We start from the raw sequence: 27,103 nt of genomic DNA on the forward strand, positions 1-27,103 counted from the left end.
TAGTATTTCATCCATACCCAGACACAGGAGAAAGATGGTCCACATCTTCCAGTTATAATTAGGGAGCTGAAGCAGGACTTCTAGTAGGACCGAAAGGGTAATGCATGGACTGCGCTTAGCGCAGTGCTTGGTGCTTGGGAAGGGCTCCGTGAATACTAAGCTGTCGTGAGCTCTCAGCTGCATGGGTCCTGTCTCTTTATGTGTCCTCACTGAGGTCAATGAGGGTGCTAGAACTTACCGCTAGACTCAGTGGGTCCCACAGCTCCTTCCCATGGATTCTGAGATCTGGTCATTGCCTCAGGGATCCAGGCTGCATGGGAGTCTCCAGCAGCCTCTTGGATGGTTTGATTAAAGCCCACAATTCCTGCCCCCCTCAAACCTTATCCAGGCCTCACCTGCCCTCTCTCTGGGGGTCTGAGCTGCTCTCCAGTACTGTCTTCTTGAGGCCCCCTCTTTATGTATCCCCAAGTTGTTAGTTCTCTTCTGCCTGGCCCAACCCATTCAGTCTAGAAACCCCTGGAAACAGTCCCCCAAATTTCACAAACATCCCCTGCCTAGGCAGCTGGTGCCCTATCATCCAGCAGAAGTAAGAAGGTGGGAAGAAGTTGCTACAGGAGCATCTGGAAATGGGAACCAACAAGAGCTCTTGCACCAGGGACCAAAAGCTCAGACTGATGAAAACAAAAGCATGTTTGTACCAAGGGGCTGGTGACCATGGTCACCTCCTGGTCAGGGAGCAGTGAGCTTCACAGAATGCTCCTTGCTCCAGCCTCCCCAGGGACAGGGCCCTCCTTGATGCCTGAGGAACTGACCTTTCCAAGAAGGGGGTAAGGGGGATGTGGGGCTGCAGCTGGGCCCCCAATCCCTTGCCCTCCTGCCCTCCCCAGCTTGAGCCAGAGCCAGAAGGACTGCTTCCAACAGTGACTCAGCCCTTGTCCCCCGATGGCCCGGCCACACCGCCAGGCAGGGCCTCTTGCAGCTGGCTGAGTTTGTTTCCGCAGCTCTGGATCCACTGTCTGATTTTTTGCCCCCGCCTCCAGCATTTTATTTTGGGGGTTTTCAAACTTACAGACAAGTTGAAAGACTAGTCCAGTTATTACCCATAAGTCCTCCATCTAGATCCAGCATTTGTTAACCTTTTGCCATATTTGCTACATCTCTCTCTCTCTTTGGTCTAGTATTTGAAAATAAGTTGTAGACATCACGACACCTCACCCCTAAACACTTCTCATGCTTCTCCTGAGAATAAAGACATTCTTCTTCACATCTGCTATACCATTATCACACATGAGAATATCAACAGTAATTCCATAACATCAGTCAATTTCTAGTGCATACTCACATTTCCAATTATCCTAAAATGCTTTTTATGGTTGTTAAAAAAATTTTTTTTGAACTAGAATACAATCAAGGTATATGTTTTGCATTTGGTCTTTAAATATCTACAATAGTCCTCTTAGCTTTTTTTTTTTTCTTATTACTACATTAACTTTTTGAAAAGTGGAGGCCAGTTTTCTTGGAGAAGATTCTAGATGCTAAATTTATCTGATTGTCTTCTCCTGGTGTCATTTAACTTGTTCCTCCTTCCGATGTTTATCCTGTAAACTGGAAGTCAGTCCAAGATGCTTAATTAGATTCAGATTAGATTCACAAGAATATGCCCCAGCTACACTTCATATCGCAACACATCAAAAATGCATCCTGGTTTCTTTGAATTTTTCTTGAAGTTTACTTTAAAAGAATGAAATACGGTTTAGTGGCTGTGTATTATATGCAAAGTACTTTGCAGAGTTATCTTACCTAGACTCACAAAACAATTTTGAGGAGAGGAGATGGACATCCCTGTTTTACACCAGAGGTGGTGGGGTGAAGAAAGAAGTGAACATTTGCTAAGCAACTATTGAGGGCCAGGCACGGAACTGGGTATTTTCCATCTATCCTCTGTCACCCACTTCATGCAGGGGGCAGTTCTCAGAAGTTAATTCCCTTGCCTAAGGTCACAAAAATCAATTAAATAGCAGAGTTAACTTAAGTTTCGTATTCCCCAAAAGTCCTGGGTTCTTTGTGCCCAACCATGCTGCCCCCTCTCCCTGGATCCTCCATCTTCAGGATTCTGCTCATCCAGTGTATGAACTGCCTGGATTTAGCTGTGCTGGGCAAGTCTGGTGAGCCCATGTCCCCAGAAGGCCCTGAGGGTCTGGATGCTGGGATGGGCCTGTGAGGAAGATGCATCTGGTCAATGGCCGTCTCTTTCAGTCTCCCTATGACATCACCAGGGCCAGGGAAGGTGCTGAGTGGGCGAGTGGGCACATCTTCTGCCTCTCCCAAGATTCCAAGCACAGATGGAACAAGTTGGGCAGTGAGGCCTGCGGAGGCCTCCTCATCCTTGGAATCCAAAGTACCAGGTCACAAACCCAGTCTAAGCAGAAGGCACTGGGGGAAACTGAGGCCCAAAGAGGGGCAGAGGCTTGCCTCAGGTCCCATAGCCAGTCGGAGGCACAGCTGGGAGTGGAGCGGAGGGGAGAGGCTGGACTCTTTGTCTAGTGCTCTTTTCAGTTTCCACTCTGTTGCCTCTACTACTTTTGTAATTCCTTCTTGGAGTAGAGAAGGAGCTGGAGAAGGGGTGCTAAGTGGAGAGGTGAGGGGGTGAAATGATGGAGGGAGAGAGACCAAGGTAACCAAGGGTGTTGGGTGCGTGGGTGCATGTGTGTAAGGAGCAGCCTCATGCTTCCCTGACGTCATTGGGTCTCCCTCAGACACCCTGGGACAACTCTTTCTATCCATCCCCATTGTCTTGATTAGATCTTCATCTTCTCACCTGGACTCTGACACCAGTCTTCTTAAGGGTCCCCAGCTCCAATTTTACCACTCTTAACCTATCCCCTGCATCGTAGCCAGATTATCTTCTTTTTTTGTTTTCGCCGTGCCGCCCGGCTTGCGGAATCTCAGTTCCCCGACCCTGAACCTGGGCCATGGCAGTGAAAGCCTGGAATCCTAACCACTAGGCCACCAGGGAATTTTTTTTTTTTTACATCTTTATTGGAATATAATGGCTTTACACTGGTGTGTTAGTTTCTGCTTTATAACAAAGTGAATCAGTTATACATATACATATGTTCCCATATCTCTTCCATCTTGCGTCTCCCTCCTTCCCACCCTCCCTATCCCACCCCTCTAGGTGGTCACAAAGCACCAAGCTGATCTCCTGTGCCATGCAGCTGCTTCCCACTAGCTATCAGTTTTACATTTGGTAGTATATATATGTCCGTGCCACTCTCTCACTTTGTCACAGCTTACCATTCCCCCTCCCCGTGTCCTCAAGTCCATTCTCTAGTAGGTCTGTGTCTTTATTCCCGTCTTGCCCCTAGGTTCTTCATGACCTTTTTTTTTTTTTTAGATTCCATATATGTGTGTTAGCATACGGTATTTGTTTTTCTCTTTCTGACTTACTTCACTCTGTATGACAGACTCTGAGTCCATCCACCTCACTACAAATAGTTCAGTTTCGTTTCTTCTTATGGCTGAGTAATATTCCATTGTATATATGTGCCACATCTTCTTTATCCATTCATCTGTCGATAGACACTTAGGTTGCTTCCATGTCCTGGCTATTGTAAATAGAGCTGCAATGAACATTGTGGTACATGACTCTTTTTGAATTGTGGTTTTCTCAGGGTATATGCCCAGTAGTGGGATTGCTGGGTCGTATGGTAGTTCTATTTTTAGTTTTTTAAGAAACCTTCATACTGTTCTCCATAGTGACTGTATCAATTTACATTCCCACCAACAGTGCAAGAGGGTTCCCTTTTCTCCACACCCTCTCCAGAATTTATTGTTTGTAGATTTTTTGATGATGGCCATTCTGACCAGTGTGAGGTGATACCTCATTGTAGTTTTTTTAAAAAATATATATATATGGCCTTTATTATGTTGAGGTAGGTACCCTCTATGCCCACTTTCTGTAGAGTTTTTATCATAAATCGATGTTGAATTTTATCAAAAGCTTTTTCTGCATCTGTTGAGATGATCATATGGTTTTTATTCTTCAATTTGTTAATATGGTGTATCACACTGATTGATTTGCGTATATTGAAGAATCCTTGCATCCCTGGGATAAATCCCACTTGATCATGGTGTATGATCCTTTTAATGTGTTGTTGGATGCTGTTTGCTAGTATTTTGTTGAGGATTTTTGCATCTATATTCATCAGTGATATTGGTCTGTAATTTTCTTTTTTCGTAGTATCTTTGTCTGGTTTTGGTATCAGGGTGATGGTGGCCTCATAGAATGAGTTTGGGAGTGTTCCTTCCTCTGTAATGTTTTGGAAGAGTTTGAAAAAGGTGGGTGTTAGCTCTTCTCTAAGTGTTTGATAGAATTCACCTGTGAAGCCATCTGGTCCTGGGCTTTTGTTTGTTGGAAGATTTTTAATCACAGTTTCAATTTCAGTGCCTGTGATTGGTCTGTCTATGTTTTCCATTTGTTTCTCGTTCAGTCTTGGAAGGTTCTGCTTTTCTAAGAATTTGTCCATTTCTTCCAGGTTGTCCATTTTATTGGCATATATGTACTTGTAGTAATCTCTCATGATCCTTTGTATTTCTGCAGTGTCAGTTGTTACTTCTCCTTTTTCATTTCTAATTCTATTGATTTGAGTCTTCTCCCTTTTTTTCTTGATGAGACTGGCTAATGGTTTGTCAGTTTTTGTATCTTCTCAAAGCACCAGCTTTTAGTTTTATTGATCTTTGCTACTGTTTCCTTCATTTCTTTTTCATTTATTTCTGCTCTGATCTTTATGATTTCTTTTCTTCTGCTAACTTTGTGGTTTTTTTGGTTCTTCTTTCTCTAATTGCTTTAGGTGTAAGGTTAGGTTGTTTATTTAAGATGTTTCTTATTTCTTGAGGTAGGATTGTATTGCTATAAACTTCCCTCTTAGAACTGCTTTTGCTGCATCCCATAGGTTTTGGGTTGTCGTGTTTTCGTTGTCATTTCTTTCCAGGTTTTTTTTTGTTTGTTTGTTTGTTTTTTGCGGTACACGGGCCTCTCACAGTTGTGGCCTCTCCCATTGTGGAGCACAGGCTCCGGACGTGCAGGCTCAGTGGCCATGGCTCATGGACCCAGTTGCTCTGCAGCATGTGGGATCTTCCCAGACCGGGGCACGAACCCATGTCCCCTGCATTGGCAGGCAGACTCTCAACCACTGCGCCACCAGGGAAGCCTTTTCCAGGTATTTTTTGATTTCCTCTTTGATCTTTTCAGTAATCTCCTGGTTACTTAGTAGCGTATTGTTTAGCCTCCACCTGTTTGTAATTTTTACATTTATTTTCCTGTAATTGATATCTAGTCTCATAGCTTTGTGGTTGGAAAAGACAGTTGATACAATTTCAATTTTCTTAAATTTACCAAGGCTTGATTTGTGACCCAAGATATAATCTATCCTGGAGAATGTTCCATGAGCACTTGAGAAGAAAGTGTATTCTCTTCTTTTTGGATGGAATGTCCTATAAATATCAATTAAGTCCATCTTGTTTAATGTGTCATTTAAAGCTTGTGATTCCTTATGTATTTTCATTTTGGATGATCTGTCCATTGGTGAAAGTGGGGTGTTAAAGTCCCCTACTATTATTGTGTTACTGTCAATTTCCCCTTTTATGGCTGTTAGCATTTGCCTTATGTACTGAGGTGCTCCTACGTTGGGTGCATAAATATTTACAATTGTTATATCTTCTTCTTGTATTGATCCCTTGATCAGTATGTAGTGTCCTTCCTTGTCTCTTGTAACATTCCTTATTTTAAAGTCTATTTTGTCTGATATGAGAATTGCTACTCCAGCTTTTTTTTTGCGGTACACGGGCCTCTCACTGTTGTGGCCTCTCCCATTGTGGAGCACAGGCTCCGGACACGCAGGCTCAGTGGCCATGGCTCATGGGCCCAGCTGCTCCGTGGCATGTGGGATCTTCCCGGACCGGGGCACGAACCCGTGTCCCCTGCATCGGCAGGCAGACTCTCAACCACTGCACCACCAGGGAAGCCCCCAGTCTATGTCTTTTGATTGGAGCATTTAATCCAGTTACATTTAAGGTAATTATCGATATGTATGTTCCTATTACCATTTTCTTAATTGTTTTGGGTTTGTTTTGGTAGGTCTTTTCCTTCTCTTGTGTTTCCTGCCTAGAGAAATTCTTTTAACATTTGTTGTAAAGCTGGTGTGGTGGTGTTGAATTCTCTTAGCTTTTGCTTGTCTGTAAAGGTTTTAATTTCTCCCTCAAATCTGAATGAGATCCTTGCTGGGTAGAGTAATCCTGGTTTTAGGTATTGCCTTTTCATCACTTTAAATATGTCCTGGCACTCCCTTCTAGCTTTCAGCGTTTCTCCTGAAAGATCAGCTGTTAACATTGTGGGGATTCCCTTGTATGTTGCTTTTCCCTTTCTGCTTTTAATATTTTTTCTTTGTGTTTAATTTTTGATAGTTTGATTAATATGTGTCTTGGTGTGTTTCTCCTTGGATTTATCCTGTATGGGACTCTCTGCACTTCCTGGACTTGACTGACTATTTATTTCCCATGTTAGGGAAGTGTTCAACTATAATCTCTTCAAATATTTTCTCAGTCCCTTTCTTTTTCTCTTCTTCTGGGACCCCTATAATTCGAATGTTGGTGTGTTTAATGTTGTCCCAGAGGTCTCTGAGACTGTCCTCAATTCTTTTCATTCTTTTTTCTTTATTCTGGTCTGCAGTAGTTTTTTCCACTATTTTATCTTCCAGGTCACTTATCCGTTTTTCTGTCTCAGTTATTCTGCTATTGATTCCGTCTAGAGAATTTTTAATTTCATTTATTGTATTGTCCATCACTGTTTGTTTGCTCTGTAGTTCTCCCAGGTCCTCTTAAACATTTCTTGTATTTTCTCCATTCTATTTCCAAGATTTGTATCATGTTTACTATCATTACTCTGAATTCTTTTTCAGGTAGACTGCCTATTTCCTCTTCATTTGTTTGGTCTAGTAGGTTTTTACCTTGCTCCTTCATCTGCTGCATATTTCTCTGTCTTCTCATTTTGTTTAACTTACTGTGGTTGGGGTCTCCTTTTCGCAGGCTGCAGGTTCACAGTTCCCATTGTTTTTGGTGTCTGTCCCCAGTGGGTGAGGCTGGTTCAGTGGCTTGTGTAGTCTTTCTTCCTGTGTTCTGGTGGGTGGGGCTGGATCTTGTCTTTCTGGTGGGCACGGCCACGTCTGGTGGTGTGTTTTGAGGTATCTGTGGACTTAGTATGATGTTAGGTAGCCTCTCTGCTAATGCATGGGGTTGTGTTCCTGTCTTGCTAGTTGATTGGCATGGGTGTCCAGCATTGGAGATTGCTGGTCGTTGAGTGGAGCTGGGTCTTAGCGTTGAGACAGAGATCTCTGGGAGAGCTCTCGCCGATTGATATTACTTGGGGCTGGCAGGTCTCTGGTGGTCCAATGTCCTGAACTTGGCTCTCCCACCTCGGAGGCTCAGGCCTGACAGCCGGCCAGAACACCAAGGTCCTGTCAGCCGCACGGCAGTGAATGTGGCAGCCTCCATTAAAGTCAGATTATGAGGGTCTACAATAGCTGCTCATCTAGAACAGGCTGACTTGGGAGCAATTTGTCTACTAGGCTGTCTCCAGCAGCAGGTAGCTAAAAGAGTAGGTCTCCGCATGTGCTGCCAGAATCTTAAACGTTTATATAGAGGTCTTCACTGGGTTCAGTCATGGATTCGGTACAGATGGTCTCAAGAACACCTTACTCTCTCAAGTTTGTGTGCTTGGAACAACTCCTAAGCCTGAGGGTCTACAAGCTGCAGGAAGATGAGACCGCCCAGGGCAGCTTGCAAGCCGTGATTCTTGCTGCAAACCCAGCTGCTGCCCCCAATATTCAAGCACTTTACAAACGTGTTGCATATATTTTACACATCTGCTTGCATCACCTTTGCTAGTGTCCCACTCACCAAAGCAAGTCATATGACCACACCCAGATGCAATGGGGAGATTGGGGTAAAGAAAGAGACTCCATCTCTTTATGGGAAGGGGCAAAGTGTCATCCTTTTTGCAGTCTACCACAACCTCACATGATTCCCAGTGTCCTCAGGATAAAACCCAAACCCTTTAACTCACTCCCTATGCCCTCCTTGATCTGTTCCCAAATTGCCTTCCCATTACGTACCCCCACACAAATCTTGTGTTGTAGTTATTCCAGAGTCTCACTATTTTCAGAGCACCTTTTCTCTGCTAAGCTTTTGCCTGTGCTGTTCCCTCTGTCAGGATGCCTTCTCTATTACCCACCCCTTACCCGACCCAGCCTCATGCCCAATCATTCTTCAAGGTCCAGCTCCAATGTTACCTTTTCCTAGAAGCTTTTTCTGCCTCATCTCCATTCATCCTCTCTTGCAGATCTCAGAGCCCTTGCTTGCATCTCTGTGGCATCACATCCTTCCTGTTGCCTGGGAGCTTAAGCTGTGCTCGTGGCTGGTAGAGTGAGGGGCTCAGGGTCAGGCTGTCTAGGTTGAAATCCCAGGTCCCAGTCCCTTCACTTACTGTGTGACCTTGTGCATGCCACTTTGCTGCTCTAAGCTTTAGTTTCCTCATTTATAAGAAGAGGGGATAATAGTGGTCCTGACTTCATAAGGCTGTTTTATGGATCCAGTGAAGCTTACATGAAGTGCTTGGCAGGGTGAACATGTAAGCACATGTGAACAGAGACTATGTTGGTTAAATCTCCTCCTTACACCCAGCACATGACTTGACACAGAGCAGGTGGGGGAGATCCTGGCCATCATTTTTGTGAATTGATGTCTCCCCCAAATAACAAAGGGCTCCTGCAGATGCAGCAGACATGGAGTTTGCCTGCATTTGGTCTTTTCTGTAGCACCCTTTTGTGTGGGATAGGCTTAGCTGGGCCCACAGCCAGCCCTGAAGTGGATGCTAATAATATCATTATATGCTGAATAATTAACTGTCATTTAAATATTCATATATTGTTGGGGGCAAGGCCTTTTATCAGCATCTGGGGATGTGTCGGCAGAGGAAGGAGATGGATGTCAGCAAGTCTGACTTTGCCTGTGAAGGGCGACCCGGGGTCCAGAGAGAGCTGTTGGAGTGGCCACCAGATAGTCAGCTAATATATAACTGCAATATCCCCACGTGATAAACTGCAATATCATAAACGCTTGATGCATATGAGCAAGACTAAAACAATATTGGAAGCATTAATTTCATTTGACGAATGCTTATGTATATTTTATTCTGTTCTATCTTTAAAGAAGTCCCTCTTCCTTTCCTGCTAAGGGAGTGGGGCCAGAGACCTGCAGATGGGCTGGAGTAGAGGGGGCAGAGGTTCTTACCTGTTTTCTGCACCTGGAGCTGCAGGTACAGGTGTGGGGCATGTGTGGTGGGCTGTCCCTGAACCTTGGAGCCCTACCTCGGGGGTTCTGCTTCTGGTTCTTTGGAAGAAGAACTCAGGCTGTCTGTTGGGGTCAGGGGAGAGGGGTATGGGCATCTAGGTCCTGGCCAGGTGGGCTGAAGCTGCTGTAGATTCCCCATTTGTTTCTTCTAGGGATGGTCCTAGAGGGCTCCCTGCAGGGAGAGATTTGGGAAGGCAGGGACTGTGACAAGGCAACTATCCCACAGTGGGGAAGGGAGGGGAAAGAGGAGAAAGGGGAGAAAGGAATTTGAGGGAGAAGACAAAAGATTGGAGGAGGATGGGGAGGAGAAGGAAGAAGAGGAAATGTAAGAAGCAGCTGAGGGAGCCTGAAGTGCTGGTGACAGGATGAGCTCTGGCTACCCTGGAGGGAGGGAGACAGCCTGGAGCAGTGATTAAGAGCGAGGGTTCTGGAATTAGACAGTCCTGGGCTTGAATTCTGGCTGTGCCTCTAATCAGATATGTGACCATGGGGAAGGTACTCACTACCTACAAATTGTAGTTTCCCGTTTGTAAAATGGGAAAAATACTAGTACTCAACTGATATACCACTTGTCTATTTCTGCACAAATTCTAACAAATTACCTCAAACTTAGTGTCTTTAAACAACATACGTTTCTCAGTTTCTGTGTTAGGGGTTCAGGCATGGCTTAGTTGGAATGTCTTCTGAGGGTCTCACAGGGTACAATCAAGGTGTCAGCGGAATGTGTTCTCATCTGGAGGCTCAACTGCAGAAGAGTCTGTTTCCAAGCTTACACAGATTGTTGGCACAATTCACTTTCTCGCTGCTGTAGGACTGGAGGCCCTGACTACTCGCTTGTTGTCTGCTAGAGGTGACCCTCAGTTCCTAGATGTGGCCCCAGCTCCTTGTCATGTGGGCTTCTCCCACATGGTCATCTACTTCATCAAACCTGCAGGGAGAGCCTCTATCTCCAGCCTGCAAAGGTGGAGTCTTATACAGATCTTCCTCGACTTATGGTGGGGTTATGTCCTGATAAACGCATCATAAGTTGAAAATATCTGAAGTTGAAAATGCATTTAATACACCTAACTTATCAAACATCATCGCTTAGCCTGGCCTACCTTAAACATGCTTAGAACACTTCCATTAGCCTACAGTTGGGCAAAATCATCTAACACAAAGCCTATTTTACAATAAAGTCTTAAGTGTCTCGTAATTTATTGAATACTGTACTGAAAGGGAAAAAGAGAATGGTTGTCTGGGTACAGAATGGTTGTAAGTGTATCAGTTGTTTACCCTTCTGATTGTGTGGCTGACCAGGAGATGCAGCTCACTGCCACTGCCCAGCATCAGGAGAGGGTAATTTATCGTGTATTGCCAGCCTGGGGAAAGATCAAAATTCAAAATTCGAAGTAAGGTTTCTATTGAATGTGTATTGCTTTCACACCATCGTAAAGTCAAAAGATCACGAGTTGAATCATCATAAGTTGAGGAAGGTCTGTATAATATAATGTATAATGTATATGTTATAAAGTAACGTATAATGTAACGAATTATACGGGAGTGACAGTGCATCATCTTTGCCATATTCTATTGGTTAGAAGCAAGTCCCAGTTCTGCCCACACTGGTGGGAGGGGATTGCATGAGGGCATGAACCAGGAGGTGGGGATCACCTTCGAGTCTGTCCAACATACCTGACAATGACAGCCTGCATCTACTCAGTGCCAGGCACTGTTCTAAGTGCTTTTCATGAACTCTCTCTTTTGATCTTCCGAACAACACCATGATGTGCTATAATTATCACCACTGTACTGATGAAGGAATGGCAGCACAAGAGGCAAAGTTACAGCTATATAGTTAGTAGCAGGTGGAGTTTGCTTGAGAACCATGTACTCTGGATCCAGGCGCCAGACTCTTAGCTGCTGTGAGATCTAGTCTCACAGGGCTGCTTGTCAAGATACTGAGTACAGGTCCTGGTACAAAGCCTAATAAACATGACCTCAAAATAACTCACTGGTGGCTCGGCCTCCTTTGGCAGTCTCTGCTTGCACTCTGCACCCACGTGGAGGCCAGATCCACAAACACTTCACATCCCCTGGATAACCCAACCCAAGTCCCAGAGCACAGGACACAAAATGGGGAGACAGAGGGATGACATTGGGTGTGTTTCCTTCGCCTGAATCACTCCCATCCCAAAGCTATTGATCTCTTGGGCCTCAGATTAAAAGTCACTTATTTCCTATTGCTTCTATCATAAATTACCACAAATTTAGTAGCTTAAACAACACAAATTTATTATCTTACAGTTCTGGGGGTCAGAAGTCTGAGATGGGTCTTACTGTGCCATAATCAAGGTGTTGGCAGGGCTATGTTTCCTTCTAGAGGATCTAGGGAGAATGATTTTTTTTTTTTTGGTCTTTTCCAGTTTCTAGAGGCCACTTGCATTCCTTGGCTTGTGGCCCCATCCTCCATCTTCAAAGTCAGTCCAGTCTTTCTCACATCCCATCACTGTGACATTGACTCTTCTTCTGCCTCTTTTTTTTTTTTTTGAGGTATGCGGGCCTCTCACTGCTGCAGCCTTTCCCGCTGCGGAGCACAGGCTCTGGATGCGCAGGCTCAGCAGCCATGGCTCATGGGCCCAGCCGCTCCGCAGCATGTGGGATCCTCCCGGGCCGGGGCACAAACCCGTGTCCCCTGCATCGGCAGGTGGACTCTCAACCACTGCGCCACCAGGGAAGCCCTTCTTCTGCCTCTTGATTCCACTATTAAGGACCCTTGTGATTATACTGGGCCCTCCCAGATAACCCAGAATAATCTCCCTACTTGAAAGTCAGCTGATTTGCAAACTTAATTCCATCTGCAACCTAAGTTCCCCATTTGCCATATAACATATTCACAGTTTAGGGGATTAGTTATGGACTGAATATTTGTGTCCCCCCACCCCCCAAATTCATATGTTGACATCTACTTCCCTGTCCCTCTGTGTGATGGTATTCAGAAGTAGATTCAGAGGTGGGGCCTTTGGGAGGTAATTAGGATTAGATGAGGTCATGAGGGTGGAGCCCTCATGAATGGGATTAGTGCCCTTATAAAAAAGACCCCAGAGAGCGCCCTCAGCCTTTCTGCCAAGTGAGGACACAATGACATCATGGCTGTCTACAAACCTGGAAAGGGACCCTCACCAGACAGTGACTCTGCCAGCACCTTGATCTTGGATTTCCTAGCCTCCAGAACTGAGAAATATGTTTCTGTAGTTTAAGCCACTCAGTTTATTATAATTTGTTATAGGAATCCTCCTCTGCCCACCACACTTCCATGGGGGTTCGGGTTGGGTGCTGTGCCTGGTGCTCCTGTGACATCCTTTACTTCTCCATCACCACTCTTCACCCTCTTCCAGGGGTCTCAGACTCACGTGCCCTTAGGGGCCAGGAGCTAAAGTAAAGGAATTCTCTGAGTGTAAGATAATAAGGTGTGATGGCAAAGGAAAACCTGTTTCCAGTTGAGAAATTTTAAAACACTGTGCCGACCCCATAAAACCTTCAGCCTGCAGATTGCCAGTGTGCTCTTTGGGGTCCTGTTAGACTGTGAGAACCCCATGATCAGAGCCGGGCTGCAGGGAGGCTAGCACTGCAGTGAGAGGAGGGGGATGGTCCTGGGCAGCCCAGTCAGGAAAGGCTCTCCTTCCTCTGGGCTGAAGCAGCCTGTGCTGTGGCATATGGCAGCTCCCGCCCTTCCCCCGGGGGCTCTCCTAGCCAGGTGCATGCACAGGGTACAACCCGCACGCTGTCCATGGTCCTGTCCCCCGAACCTCATACATAGCACAAATGTGGACTAGATATTTGTGAATGCGTAATTGAATGAAATCTATTGCCTTCTCACTCACTCTCTACCCTGTTCAGGGATATGTGATCTCTTTCCAAAGAGCTCAGCTTCTCTTGACAGGCACCAGCCGTGGCCAAAGCACGTGCATCAATCACGGGCTTCCGCGACTTGGAACCCAAGGTCTTTGCACCTTTGTGGGAAATCACCATGGCCTGTGACTGAAAGGCTGGGGCCAGGGGCTGGCACACGCAGGGGGTTCCAGTCTGCCTTTGCTGCTGCCCCACCTGCCTCCTTCCTGCTGTCTCCCCTCTTCACATTCGAGATTCCCTGGAGGTCGGGCCTGGTATAATTACAGGGTATCTCCTGCCTCCCTATAAATCTAATAGACTTTTTGGCCTTGTCAGATTAAAACTTACCTATCAACCCGCCACAGTCCTCTACATCTCCCTAAATCTGTACTTGGGAGAGAATTTATGGCCAGGAATTGCATTTTGCAAAATGATTAAAGTTGCCAAACAGCCATAAAAAGTTGCAGGAGGAGATATGGCTTTTTTGAAAGTCTGCTTAATTTATAAGGGGTGGAAGGTTTATTGTCATTTAGAGTCCACAGCGAGGCAGTGATGGAGCGTTCCACAGCAGCTGTGCACAGCTGCTCTCGCTTTATGCCTTTTACATGTTTTTAAATTGCCCTGCTTGAATCCGGCCTTCTGCAGCAGCAGAAACGCCCCGGTGGCTCAGTTTGTAGGAGAGAGGCTGGCCCCCCTGCCTTCTGATGCTCAGCCCCACTCATCCCTGCTCCCCATCACCCTATCCAGGCTCACCTTCTGGAAGCATCTCTAGCTGATATTGCTTCATCCCATCCCACAGTCCTCCGCTGCCCCCCTGAAACATTAACACATACTCACATGTGTAAAGGCTTTTAAGTTTATAGGCGATTTCACGTGTAGTATCTTAGTACTTATCACCCCAGATTAAATGATTAAATGCGATAAGGCACATAAAGGTCTAAACACAAGGCTGCTACCTAGTGAGCTAATAAATAGGATTAGGGCTTCCATTTACTGACCACTTACGAGGTGCCAGGACCTCTGTTCTGAGCTTCACATGCATTAATTCACATAATCTTCACTGCCACTCCATGAGGTAGCTGTGAGTTGCATCTATGTTTAGGAAGCTTAAAGAATTGAAGCCCAAGGTCATGCAGTGAATGCTCAATGAATATTCATTATTATTTTTTAATACTATTCAGGCAGGAGCCTTACCTGTTTTTGCTCCCAGCTTGGCACATAGTAGGTGCTGAATAAATACAGCAGAATGCAAGCACGCATGCGCTAGAGTGTCCTCATGGCTAGTCTGATGCCCCTGTCCGCCATGAACACAAAGATCAGAGTCTGTTCACAGTATGTCTGACCCTAGTACCGAGCCCAGTGCTAGGCACATAGAGGTGTTCTTCACATACTTGAAAAATGATAGAATAAATGTAAACCTACCACAACCCCGTGAGGAAGGTATTTGGAGTTCCAACTGTGCAGAGGAACAGTGGAAGCTGAAAAGGAGTTTGACACCTACTCAGATCGCACTGATAGTGGCAGGGCCAGGGCTTCAGATTCCAAGTCCAAGTCTGGCAGGTTTTTGTTTTGTTTTGTTTTTTTAACCACAGCCCAGCTGCCCACCTATTAGGCATCTGGGGGAGATTCAGGAAATTTTCTTCTTCCTCATTATCATATCTAGTATTTATTAAAAGCCTATGACTCACCAGCTACAGACACCATGCCAAATAATCCTCCCAACACACTTGCAAGATATATCTTATTTCTCCAGTTTTGTAGATGTGGAAACTGAGGCTCAAAGAGGTTGAGCAGCAATTGGCTGAGCTGAAACTTCAGCCCTGGTGTGTGTGTGATTCCAGAGGCAGGCAATCAAGATACAGGATGATAATAGCTCTACTGAGAGAAGCTCTTCAAATCCAGCCTGGCAGGGGGCAGGGAAGTGGCAGGGAGGCTCCCTAGAGGAGGGGATTTCTAAACTGACATTTGGAGAATGAGAAGGGATCTGCCAGGTAAACCATGGGGAATCCTGTTCCAGGGAGAGGGAACAGCATGGCAGCAAGAAAGGGCAAGGCTGGTTAGAGGATGTGAACGTTTCAGTCTGGCTGGTCCTAAAGTCTCTTGGGCCTCAGACACAGTTCAGACCTCACTCCCCTCACTGGGTTGCAGAGATGTTCATGGTGGGGGAGGGGCCAGTAGGCTGTGTGCCAGGTGATCCCCAAGGTCTCCTTCACCTTCACCCACATTCCCTCCTCTCTGTCTCAGGGTCAAGCCCACTCCCCTCCTTTGAGCTTCAGGGAAGTGGGGATCTGCCTGCTGGCTTGTGATGGATGAATCAGGTCCCACTTGGATTTGATCCAGTTGCTCTCAGACTTGCCTCTGTCCCACCATCCATCTTCTAGGGCTTCCTCCCTTGCTCCCCACAGCGTGGGTATGGGGGTGAAAGAGCCTCCTCTTCTGCTTTCCTTGCCTCTCAAAGGTCCCCAGATTTGGAGCCCAAAGACTTCTCCAGGCTCTTTACTCACTCATTCAACAAGTATTTTTTGAGTACCTGGTATGTTTTGGGTACTGTTCCAGGGGCTGGGAACACAGCAGTGAACACAGCAGACCAGGCCATTGTCCTCCTGGAGGGGACCATGAACCAGTGGATAAACAAGAGGATTTTAGGGGGTGACATGTGCCTTGATATCAGTAAAGCAAGTTGGTGTGACAGGAAGTGACTGAGGGCATGGGGTGTGTGTGTGTGTGTGTGTGTGTGTGTGTACTGCTTGGTTAGCATATAAGGGACTTTTGAACCAAGACTTGAATGAGAAGCCTACTGAAGGAAGATCTGGAGGAAGAACACCTCATACCAAGGGAGAAGGAAGTGCCAAGGCTCAGCGGTAGGAATGAACTGTACCAACTCAAGGAACAGAAGTGAGGCTGGAGCTTGGGGAGTGAGGGGCAGAGTGGGGGGTGGCCAGGGGGAGAGGTGGGCAAGGGTCAGATCATGCAGAGGCTTGTAGGTCACGGTCAGACTTTAGATTTTACCCTAAGTGCAATGGGAAGTTCTTGGGGGGTTGGATCAGGGGAGAAGCATGGTCCCATTGACATTTGTAAAGGTTCACTCTTCCTTCCCTGTTGAGAACAGGAAGTAGATTCCCAAGACAGCCACAAATCCTAACCCTCACCAAACTCTTCTCCACATATACTGTACACTGTTGTGCCTCTAGGTCTTTGCACCGGCAAATCCTTCTGCCAAGAATGCCTTTCCCTTTACTTCTAGAGAGCATTCCAATTCACTCTTCCGGGCTCAGCTCCCAGACACACTCCCTGGGGTTCCCTCCCCCTTCCCTGAAGGCAGGGTGAGTTCAAGTTCTCACTGCCTTTCCCTACTTCCAGCCGTGAGCAGAAACCCTGATGCCTGTTTCCGGGTCCCTCTCCTGGCTGGACAAGGAGCTCCTCAAGCACAGGACCGTGGCTGCCTTAGGTCTGAGAGCCAGGGCCCTGCACCAGGCTGGCCCAGGTTGCGTGGCTGACAGATGCTTTCTGGTTGATAAGAACTCCCTAAGCATCCCCATCACTGGCAAAAGCACTAGATGGGCAAGCACCCTTTGTTTAAACAGATAATATGATGAGAAGTATGGTAACATACTATTTACCATAACATTCACATTAAATCTATACTTACTAGGAATTTTGACATCTGAAGGTTAAGTTTCTAAGTATTTACTAAAAGCAGCAATAGTCTGTGATCGTCAACATGTGACTAGCTCTCTCTCTCTCAAGGACTGTTCTCTTGTTACCTTGAGACCATGAATGTTTGTTAAAGAAGAATACATTTAAAAAAATACTTCTTGTAAATACTTGGGTTAGAAAGAAGACATTTGTTAGAATACTTCCAGTAAATACTTGGTTGTAAACCTTTATTTTTCACTGAACACCATATAGCCTGCCTGATTTTGTTCTAATTAACCTATGGGTATAGAAGAACTGTGCGTTTCCTTATTAAGCTAGGAACGTATTTAAAAGCTGTCTCCCTCTAACTCCCTCCACCAAACTCAGCTGCATCTCTTCCCACCACGTGGAGCAGGTAGACTGGGCTAAGGCCTGGGTGTTTCCCTGCAGGAGGCATCTGGCTCCCCTCCCCTTCCCCCTAGCCCACCCCGGGCACTGAGCTGCCTGCACACCCACAGTCTCCAGGAAGTGCCCGTGGGCATGGTGCAAATTGGACTAAGTGCACAAGACCTGGCACCCTCCTGGTAAATACTAAAAATCACGTTCCAAATCTGCATTTTTTTTTTTTTTTCCTTTTTTGGCGGTACGCGGGCCTCTCACTGTTGTGGCCTTTCCCGTTGCGGAGCACAGGCTCCGGACGCGCAGGCTCAGAGACCATGGCTCACGGGCCCAGCCGCTCCGCAGCACATGGGATCTTCCCAGACCGGGGCACAAACCCGTGTCCCCTGCATCGGCAGGCGGACTCTCAATCACTGCGCCACCAGGGAAGCCCTAAATCTGCATATTTGATCACTGTGATGCCCAGTTTTGAGATGTGGGGAAACAATTGGTTAACTGAAATGTGCAGTTGTCACTGATGATTGGGTGAAGATGCTAAGTCCCTGGACAAGTTATTTAGTTGCTTTGAGCCTCAGTTTTCTCATCTGTGAAATGGGGATCCTAATATATGTAAGGCAGTTTGCCAAAGCCCGGTGGCCCTATTTGATTGCTGATTGCCTTCATCCTACCTTGGCCTTGTTCCTTGTTTCACTCCTTCAGGTTGGAGGCATCCTGGCAGGTGGTTCCGTGTGATGGGGTGCCAGGTGGTGACCTGTCTTAAGAATGATGTTAAATTTTACTACTCACTGCCTCTCTTGTAATTGTCATTCAGTCCACAAATAGTCACTAGGCACCTACCGTGTGCAAATACTGTGCCAGGCACTGGGGATACAGTGGAAAAAAACAGACAAGTCCCCACACTCATGGAGCCTGCATTCTAGCAGGAGAAGCGTGGAAGTTTTCCAGCAGCTGGTGTTTGTGAGGTTGAGGAAGTCCACTTCTAGGCCCATTGGTTTTAGATGCCCATTCCCGAAAGTTGCTCCTCATTTTCAAGTCTGAATCTTTCAAGTCTCTGGGAGAATTAATGGAGATAATGTCTGCATAGCGTCTGGTGTAGCACTGGGTGCATCCAGGGTGTTCTATAAGTTGGACACCCCTTTCTTTCTCCAGACACAGATCTGTCTGTGTCCCCCTTCCTGTATCCCCCTCCTTGCCCTGATTTTCAAGCAAAGCAAGATATGAGAGGTGATTTTTGTGCTCAGGGCTGAAGGTGAGCCATTAAAAAAAATTTCTTTTTTAGAGCAGTTTTAGGTTCACGGCAAAATTAAGGGGATAGTGCAGAGATTTCCCATACCCCCCACCCCTACACAAGCATAGCCGCCCTCATTATCAACATCCCCCCCACCCCAGAGTGACACTTTTGTTACAACTGATGAACCTGCATTGACATATCATAATCACTGACGGTCCATAGTTCCCATTAGGGTTTATTCTTGGTGTTGCACATTCTACGGGTTTGGGCAAATGTATGATGACATGTATCCATCATTACAGGATCATATGGAGCATTTTCCTGCCCTGAAACTCTCCTGTAGGTGAGCTATTTCTTTAGGTTCAGGGAGGTGGTGTAGGAGGAGGACGGGAAATACGTGGAGCCCTTGGGGTCAGGGGACAGTGTGCCTATGCCTCCGTCCTGGCTGCCAACACCGAAGTGGAGGATGGCAGAGCCAGCCTGGAGTCTCCTTAAAAGCAAGCACCAGGAGGAAGACATGCAAAGACCAGAGTGAGAGAACACAAGCCAGGCAGAGCAAGAAACAGCGAAAACATTTATACCCATTTTGCAAAGTCCCACCAGAGAGCCATGGCATCTCAGCGTAGTCCAGCCAAGGGACTGTCCTGGAATCCACAAGATCCGAGCTTGAAACCCCCAACCAGCCAAGTGGAGGATGGCATTGTTGTCCATTGTAAAAATCAATGGTTCCTTTGCTAAGTGGTCAATATTTATTTGGCTTTAGCATTGTTTAATTCAATGCATCAATTAAAGATAGTGTAATGTCTGCTCTGGTCTGCAGCCCCGGCTTCTGTGTGTCGTTACCTCATCTGTTTGAGATCACTCACGTCCTTACGTCTCTGCTCCTTTGTCCTCTTGCATAACTCAAGGACAGGAGTAATTGACGTGAAACTTTTAAAAATTAATTTCGCTGCATATGCCACTGAGGGGGAGCGCAAGTCCTCCCAGCCATTTATAACGTCACGGTGATTGGTCCTGACAAAACAATACCTTAAAAACTCACCAAAGTAAATTATGGCCTGAGCAAATGGCTGCTCCGCGGCAGGGCCGGAGGCTTGGAGGGGAGCCAGGCAAAAACAAAGTAATGTGCTTTTGATATTAATAACAGAGATGATATTGATCTGCAAGCTAGTGTCACTTTTCCACTCTGGCGAGGAGATTGCTCCCGGCATTTAGTCCACTGAAAGCCACTTTCCATGGAGGCCATTTAATTTTGTGAGTCTTTAATTATGTGAAATGTAGTCTAGTTAAAGGGCCAGGTCCCAGTTTTGCCGGGTGGAGACGTGGGCTGTGATTCAGGAAGCTGTCAGAGATGAATATAACTCAATTCTTAGATCTGCAAATGCAGTTGTCTTTCTAAATGTTTATTTCATCCCTGCACTTTTCTGGCCTGGTGCCACCGTGCATCAGGACAGACACAGCCTCTGATTACAGGACCACATTTTTCAAGGGACCTGAAGTTAATGTGCCTGTTTTCTACATAATAAAAGTCATAACTCACAGGGCCCGCCGACGCCTCTCTCCTGAAAGGGGGCCTGGATAGACTGCAGAAGGACTGTGCAGCCCAGCCCAGCAAGCCGCCTGTCCTGTGCCTGGCCCGATTTTGGACAGTCGGTCTCTGGGTGGAGCTGCGATGGACTGTATTGGAGCGCAAGTCAGACCACAGGCCTGTGTGTGGGTCAGATTACATACCAGATCATGCATAGGTTCGCAAGACAGATCGAGGAGAAACCCACCTATCAGACCAGAGAAGTCCATGACGCCTGCTTTCGGATTTAGGAAATATGTCATGATAGCTCTATGCCTTGTGTTTATCTGCATACCCTTCCTCTGGTTAAGATGGGTCAAGTCTCTTTCTGCCTTTCTCTTATACACATATAGCCATCGCTTTATATGTCTGTCTTCTCCTCCAAAGGCACCCTTTCATATATGCATATACATGTAGGTATGCTTATGCACACGCACACACACACACACACACACACACACACACACGTCCAGAGCTCCAGAATCTCTCTTGAACTCTGCTTTACACTTGAGAGGGGTCAGTGCAGAAGAGCAGTCTCATATCCAGAACTCAGCTCTCTGAAAACTCCATCTTTCCAGAACACAGCCAAGGATCAGGAGCTCAGAGAATCAGACCCACAAAGACAAAATACCACAGAATCTACATATTTGACTCACAGGAGGATGCATCAGAACCTCACTCACAGCTCCTTTCTCTTACTTTACAAATAGTTTTTTTTTTTTTTTTTGTGGTACACGGGCCTCTCACTGTTGTGGCCTCTCCCACTGTGGAGCACAGGCTCCGGACGCGCAGGCTCAGCAGCCATGGCTCACGGGCCCAGCCGCTCCGCGGCATGTGGGATCTTCCCGGACCAGGGCACGAACCCGTGTCCCCTGCATCGGCAGGCAGACTCTCAACCACTGCGCCACCAGGGTAGCCCCTACAAATAGTTTTGATGGTCCCTATTCTTGTTTGTCCAGCCTCCAGAAGATTTAGAAGTAGAAAGAGGAGGGAGAGAGAGGCTTCTAGAAGCAAAAGCACCCAGAGCAGCAGGAAATCACAGCTGAAAGTGAGGGAAGAGAGAATAACCCAAAAAGCAGACAAAAAAATAACACAGTGAGATTTTTCAAAATTAATTCTGTAGCATAAAATGGGGAAAGAGGTGGACGCTCAAATATATTTAGGAAATGCTGGGTTAAATAAAGCCAGACAGGTTTCGTGGCTGTAGGAGATTTCAGTGCCCTTAATATGCTAATATGCACCGTGCATCCCTAAGGGCAGCAGGGATAGATTCAATTTTTCTCAAACTTATTTACCCATGAATATCTTTTTCTCCCCTAACCCCTATCCCAGAGGATTTTGAGAGGTTAGTATTCAACTGAACACACTCTGGGATATACTGATGCACCACGATTAATTGTACTAGCGACTGTCGTGATGGCCATCTGTTTTTTTTGCTGTTTAGTAGCCATTGATTCTCCTTGCAGAAACAGCCATTTGGAAATCCATCCCTCCCTGTTTTTTAGTCCATGTGATTTAGTTGGAGTCTATTCCTCAACTCCAGGGGTGGACCCATAACCCATGCTAAGCCACTCATAACATTGCATCTCCCTGGCCACCACGATTGGTTTGAGAATAGGCACATAGTCTGATCAGAGCTACTGAGACACTATGGGACTCTGCAGGGAATTCTGGACAAGAGACGTTGGACTCAAAGGCAGAGAATGTGAGGCCTGGAGCTGTGGCACCCATTTTGCCAACACCATCACCTGGAGCCCAAGAAGAAGTCAGCATGGAAGAGATGAGGGCCAAGAGGCAGACAAAAACAACGTTTGTCTTTTGAAAAGATCAGTCTGGGTGTCGTGCGGAAATTGGATTAGAAGAGGGGTCCAGCCTGGAGACCAGTGAGTAAGCAAGTATTGGAAAGAGATGAGAGTTGCTTGGGTTAGAGAGAAGGCAGTAGGGAGGATGAAGGCTATTTAGGAGGTAATAGTCACTTGGAGAGTGATTGGTGGGGATGAAGAAGAGAGAGGGAGAAAGGATGGCTCCCAGATTTCTGGCTTGCAAAACTGGATGGATGGTGGTGATCTCTGAAAGAGGACCAGCTTGTTTTGGTGGAATGGGGTGGGAAGAAGATCATGAGTTCATTTTGATTATATTAGATCTCACGGGTGATTGAGAAATCTGAGTGGAAATGTTGAGTAGGATACTGCCTATAAGGTCAGAGGACAGCCTTGGGTTGGAGATATATACTGGGGAGACATTGGCTCATGGAGGGTAATGAGTGACCAGTGGCCATATCACTCAAACCCATGTTTGGGACAGGAGGATAAAAGTTCAGTGGAAGCTGGAAAAGCAGCCTCAGAGAGGTTGAAGGAAAAGAATGTTTAAGGAAAGAAGGAATGGTCAACTTACTAAGAGGTTAAGTAAGAAGACGGGAAGATGCCCTTCAGATTTAGAGAGAAGGAGATCTTTAGTATCTTTAGCCAGAGCTGTTTGGGTGGAGTAAAGGGGCAGAGGTCAGACTAGTGGGTGGAGGAATGACTGGAGGTGAGGAAAAGATCAGAGCAGCAAGAACAGTACTGAACAGTGGCAAACAGGAAGTAAACACCTACCATGGGCAGGCCCTTTCTAAGCACTCGACATTTAATCCTCACAGCAACTCTTTGAAGTACGTACATTTATTTCCATTTCCTAGATGAGGAAACTGAGGCTTAGAGAGATTAGGTAATTTGCCTGAGGTCACACAGCTGGTGGAGTCAGAATTCAAACCCAAGCAGTCTGGCTCCAGAGCCCATATTCTTTTTTTTTTTTTTTTTTTTTTTTTTGCGGTACGCGGGCCTCTCACTGTTGTGGCCTCTCCCATTGCAGAGCACAGGCTCCGGACGTGCAGGCTCAGTGGCCATGGCTCACGGGCCCAGCCGCTCCACGGCATGTGGGATCTTCCTGGACCGGGACACGAACCCGTGTCCCCTGCATCGGCAGGCGGACTCTCAACCACTGTGCCACCAGGGAAGCCCCCAGAGCCCATATTCTTAACCATTAACTTATACTGAGAAAATACAGAAAGACAGCTCTATCAAGCAGTTTGGCTTTGAAGGCAAGGAGAGGTATCGACCTGTAACTAGAGGAAGATGTGTAGCCAATGGAGGGTTTACCCGAACAGGGAGACTTACACTTCACATGTCATAGGAGACATCCTCTTAAGAGGAAGTATGTGGATACGAAGAGAGAGGAGGAACAATGAATAAAGTGGAACTCCTGAGAAGGTGAGAGAGGATGGGCTCCAAAACACAGGGGGAGCTAGGAGGGAGGACCCCTCCTCCAGCACAGGAGTGGAAGAGAATGGGTACCATGTAGGTAGGTTTGTAGGCGAAATTCCTTTTTGATGACTTCCATTTTCTCTGTGAAAGGGGAGATGAGGTCATCTGAAAGGGGTGGGGAGGAGGAAAGTATCTCAGAGCTTTGAGGAGATCGGGGAAAGTTTGAATAGTTGTGAAGAGCAGAAGGGGAAGTTGATGGAGAAAAGCTGAAGAGTCCTGGAAAGCGTGTGATAATGAAATTGTAGGTTTGTGTGCAGCACAGAGAGAGCAGAGGGTTGGTTTCATCTGAGACTGGGGTTTTGATAAACAAGTACAAAAAAGACATTGGGGAGGAGAGTTTGGGGTATTGCCAGAATGTTAGTAAAGTGATGAAATCTATGGAATCCATGTTGGATAAAGGGGGAAGTGAAGAAAGAGAGGGCTGATGGATGGGGAGAAAATTAAAGAAGTGGATGGACTTGAGGTCTTGGTGAAGCTAAAGAAGGACCCTAATGAAAACTGGCAAAGAAGGAGAGGAGATTATAATCAGAGAACAGTGCTTGAATTAGTGATGCTGAAGGGGGAATAGTTTGGGGTAACAACTCTGTGAAGTGGAGCCATTATTCTGTCAGTCCCATTTTACAGATGAGAAAACTAAGGCACAGAGAGGTGAAGTATTTTGTTCAAGGTGGAATCAACCATTAAGCAGTATGACTGAGGTCAAACTGGGCAGTCTGGGCTCTCACCCTTAACCATCTCCCTATGCTGCAAATATTAGCCATTAGTAACTACTATCGCCCCAGAATCATATCGCAAAGTTCAACGAGCCAAAAGTTGAGACTTGTGCCCATACTATTTTGGAAATGGCATGCAGACTCTGACACTTCCTGGACACCCTCAGCCTTCCAGAACCATCCCTAATCTCATTCACTGGGCTGAGATGTCTGGCTCTCAAGGAAGTCACTGGCTGTCTGACTCAGGTCTCCTGTCCATCCAGCCGAGAGGCAAGATACCCTCTCTTGACACAGCCTGGGGTAGAGGTGCGTAATTACACACACTCAAGATTCTTAGTGTCCCTCTTTCCTCTTGCTGTTTCTGTCTTGACCCCAAAGTCCCTTTCTGTCCCTGGGGTCCTCCTGAGATTCTTCTACCACTCATCCCTGCAGCCCATACCCTCCTTCTCCTAGATTCTGCATTACCTTCTGGACATGTTCGAAGACACATGTTCTCCAGGGTCCCAAGTGACAGCTGGGGACGTCAGGTTTGGGGAGGGTGAGTGGGGTTCTCAGAGTTCCTGGTCAGCAGAACCTTGGAAGCCCCAGTTGCTCAGAGAGAATTTTCCAGTATCAGATGATTCCTTGGGCCCAAATGATGTTGGGAACCCTGACCCAAGTCCTGGCTGATCACTCTGACAGGCGTCCTGGAAGGGTGGTTCATTGTGCAGTGGGTGCTGAGTGGGTACTGCGGGGGCAGCTTCATCTCGGTGGTCCTGGAGCAGCAGCCCCTTGGCCACCCACCCTCACTGGAAGTGAGCCCCTGGAGGACAGAGCCCACATCAGCCTTATCCACCAGCGTATCAGCAGAGAGCATGTAGTAGGGACTCAGTCAGTATTTGCTGGGTGTTTGATTCTGTCCTCCAGATTGGAGGAGAGAGGGGCTGAGCAGGGAATGAAATAATAACACACCAGCGAATACTTATATAGTATTTACTATGTGCCAGGAATTGTTCTAAGTGTTGTACGCCAATTCATTCATTGAATCCTCACAACAATCCTGGGATGTGGGTACCAGTATCACTCCCATTTTACAGATGTGGAAATTGACCACCATGAGCTTGGGTAACTTACCTAACGTGACACTGCTAATGAGTGGCGCACCTGAGATCTGAACCCCAGTACTCTGGCTTCAGGTCAAGGCTTTGACCATGACACATGCTTATGCTCTGTTTCTGAACCTTGTTGCCAGAGACAGAAAGCCAAGTCCAACAGCTTCTGCTAAAAGGGATTTATTGGCTCAGTGACCGGGTGGTTCAGTGTGGGGTCTGGTCAGATTCCAGAGGTTCTGAGTGATGTCAGTAAGATGCTGGTCATTCATTCTCTCGCCCCCTCTCTGTTCTGCTTCCACCTGTGAGTCAACTTGTGTCCACTCTCTGGCCAAGGGAACCGGGTCTCAGGATCGGCTGCCCCATCAGACCCACATGTTGTGGAGAAGGGCCAGTTCAGCATAGGAAGGGGGTGATGTGACTAGAAGAAGAGTAGCTGAGCAGACAAATAGGACACATGTCACTATAAGCTCTTTCCTCTGCCAGGGGCTTTACACTTTGTAATTTATTTATCTCTCACTACAACCTGTAAGCTGGGGATGACTGTGCCCATTTGTAAATGAGGCAATTGAGGCACAGTGTGATTTATCTAAGTTCACACAACTTGGAGGTTTGCCTAATATTGAAACTCCATGCTGCCTGGAGCTTCTCCGGCAGACGCCCTGAGGGAGCACACTGACCATGGCTCACCTTGGGTCTCCCAAGTGCTTTGGGCAGTTCTGTGGTCAGAGGACAGAAGCTGATGGGCACCTGGTGGGAGAAAAGCCAGGCCTCACCAGGGCCAGGGTCAGGGCTGGAGGGAGTCACTGCTTAGATGATGCCCAGGGCCCTGGGGTTAGCGATGACAGCTTCCCCACCCTTGCACAGCCCTGCCTGGTGCCCTGGGCTGTGAGCCTGGGGAGTGGGCACCTCCCCTGGGCCCCTGGCAGGGAGAGAGCAGTGCCGAGGCAGGAGGCAGGCAGGCATGGTGCGGTCCCTGCCCATCTGGGGAGTGCTTGGTGGCTGGCTGGAACTGAGCAGTGGACGGCTTTTGGACTCAGCAGCGCGAGCCCAGCTCGGAGGCTGCGAGGCAGAGCCGTGAACGCCAACAGTCTGGAGGCAGGCTCCGGAGGGAGAGAGGCTCGGGCCCATTCGCTGAGCTTGGTTCCCACAACAGCTCAGTAGACAGATGGACCTGGGGATCCTCACCGCCTGGCCAGGAGGGTGTACACATGCACGGGAATGCAGGCGTCCCAGCAGGGAGGGACAGGCTGGAGGCTCCTGGAGACGGCCAGGGTGGTGAGCCAGGGGGTGGGTGCTGTGGCCTGGGCTGGACTGTCAGATAGACGAGATGGGCATGTTGGGCTTTGTGGTTAGACTGACCCCTGGATCGTGGCCCTGTATAGCCCCGACAGGCTTTTCCTTGACTCCAACCTCAGACTGAACAGGAACCCAGACTGAGTGCCGACTCTGGCTGCCACCCTGCTGGGCCCTGAAGCTGGTGTTAGACTGAGCAGACTGAGCCCTGACCCTGATCTCAGACTGACCCCCGATCATTCTGACTGCCTTCTGACCAAACTCAGCTGCTTATGTCCTTCTCAGGAAGGAGCCCAGAGCTGAATGCCCAGAATACTCCCCAGGAAGGATGGGGTCCAGCCGGAACTGACAGCCTGTGGAACGCATAGAAGAGGAACGGCTGCAAGGACCACGAGCCTGGGGGGGGGGTCTAGGGGTGGCAAGAACTGACCAGCAGAGAAAGGAGGAGTTGCTGGGATGGAGACCAGACAGCAGTCCCCCCCCAGGGCTGGCCCAAAGCTCAGGCCTGAGGACAGAGCTCAAGATCATGGCATACAAGGTCTGGCAGAAGCGCAGGTGGTCTTGGAGGACAAGCAAGAAAGGCAGGGTTCCAG

The sequence above is a fragment of the Hyperoodon ampullatus genome (genome assembly GCF_949752795.1).
Source record: "Hyperoodon ampullatus genome assembly, chromosome: 2".
NCBI classification, from domain to species: Eukaryota; Metazoa; Chordata; class Mammalia; order Artiodactyla; family Ziphiidae; genus Hyperoodon; species Hyperoodon ampullatus.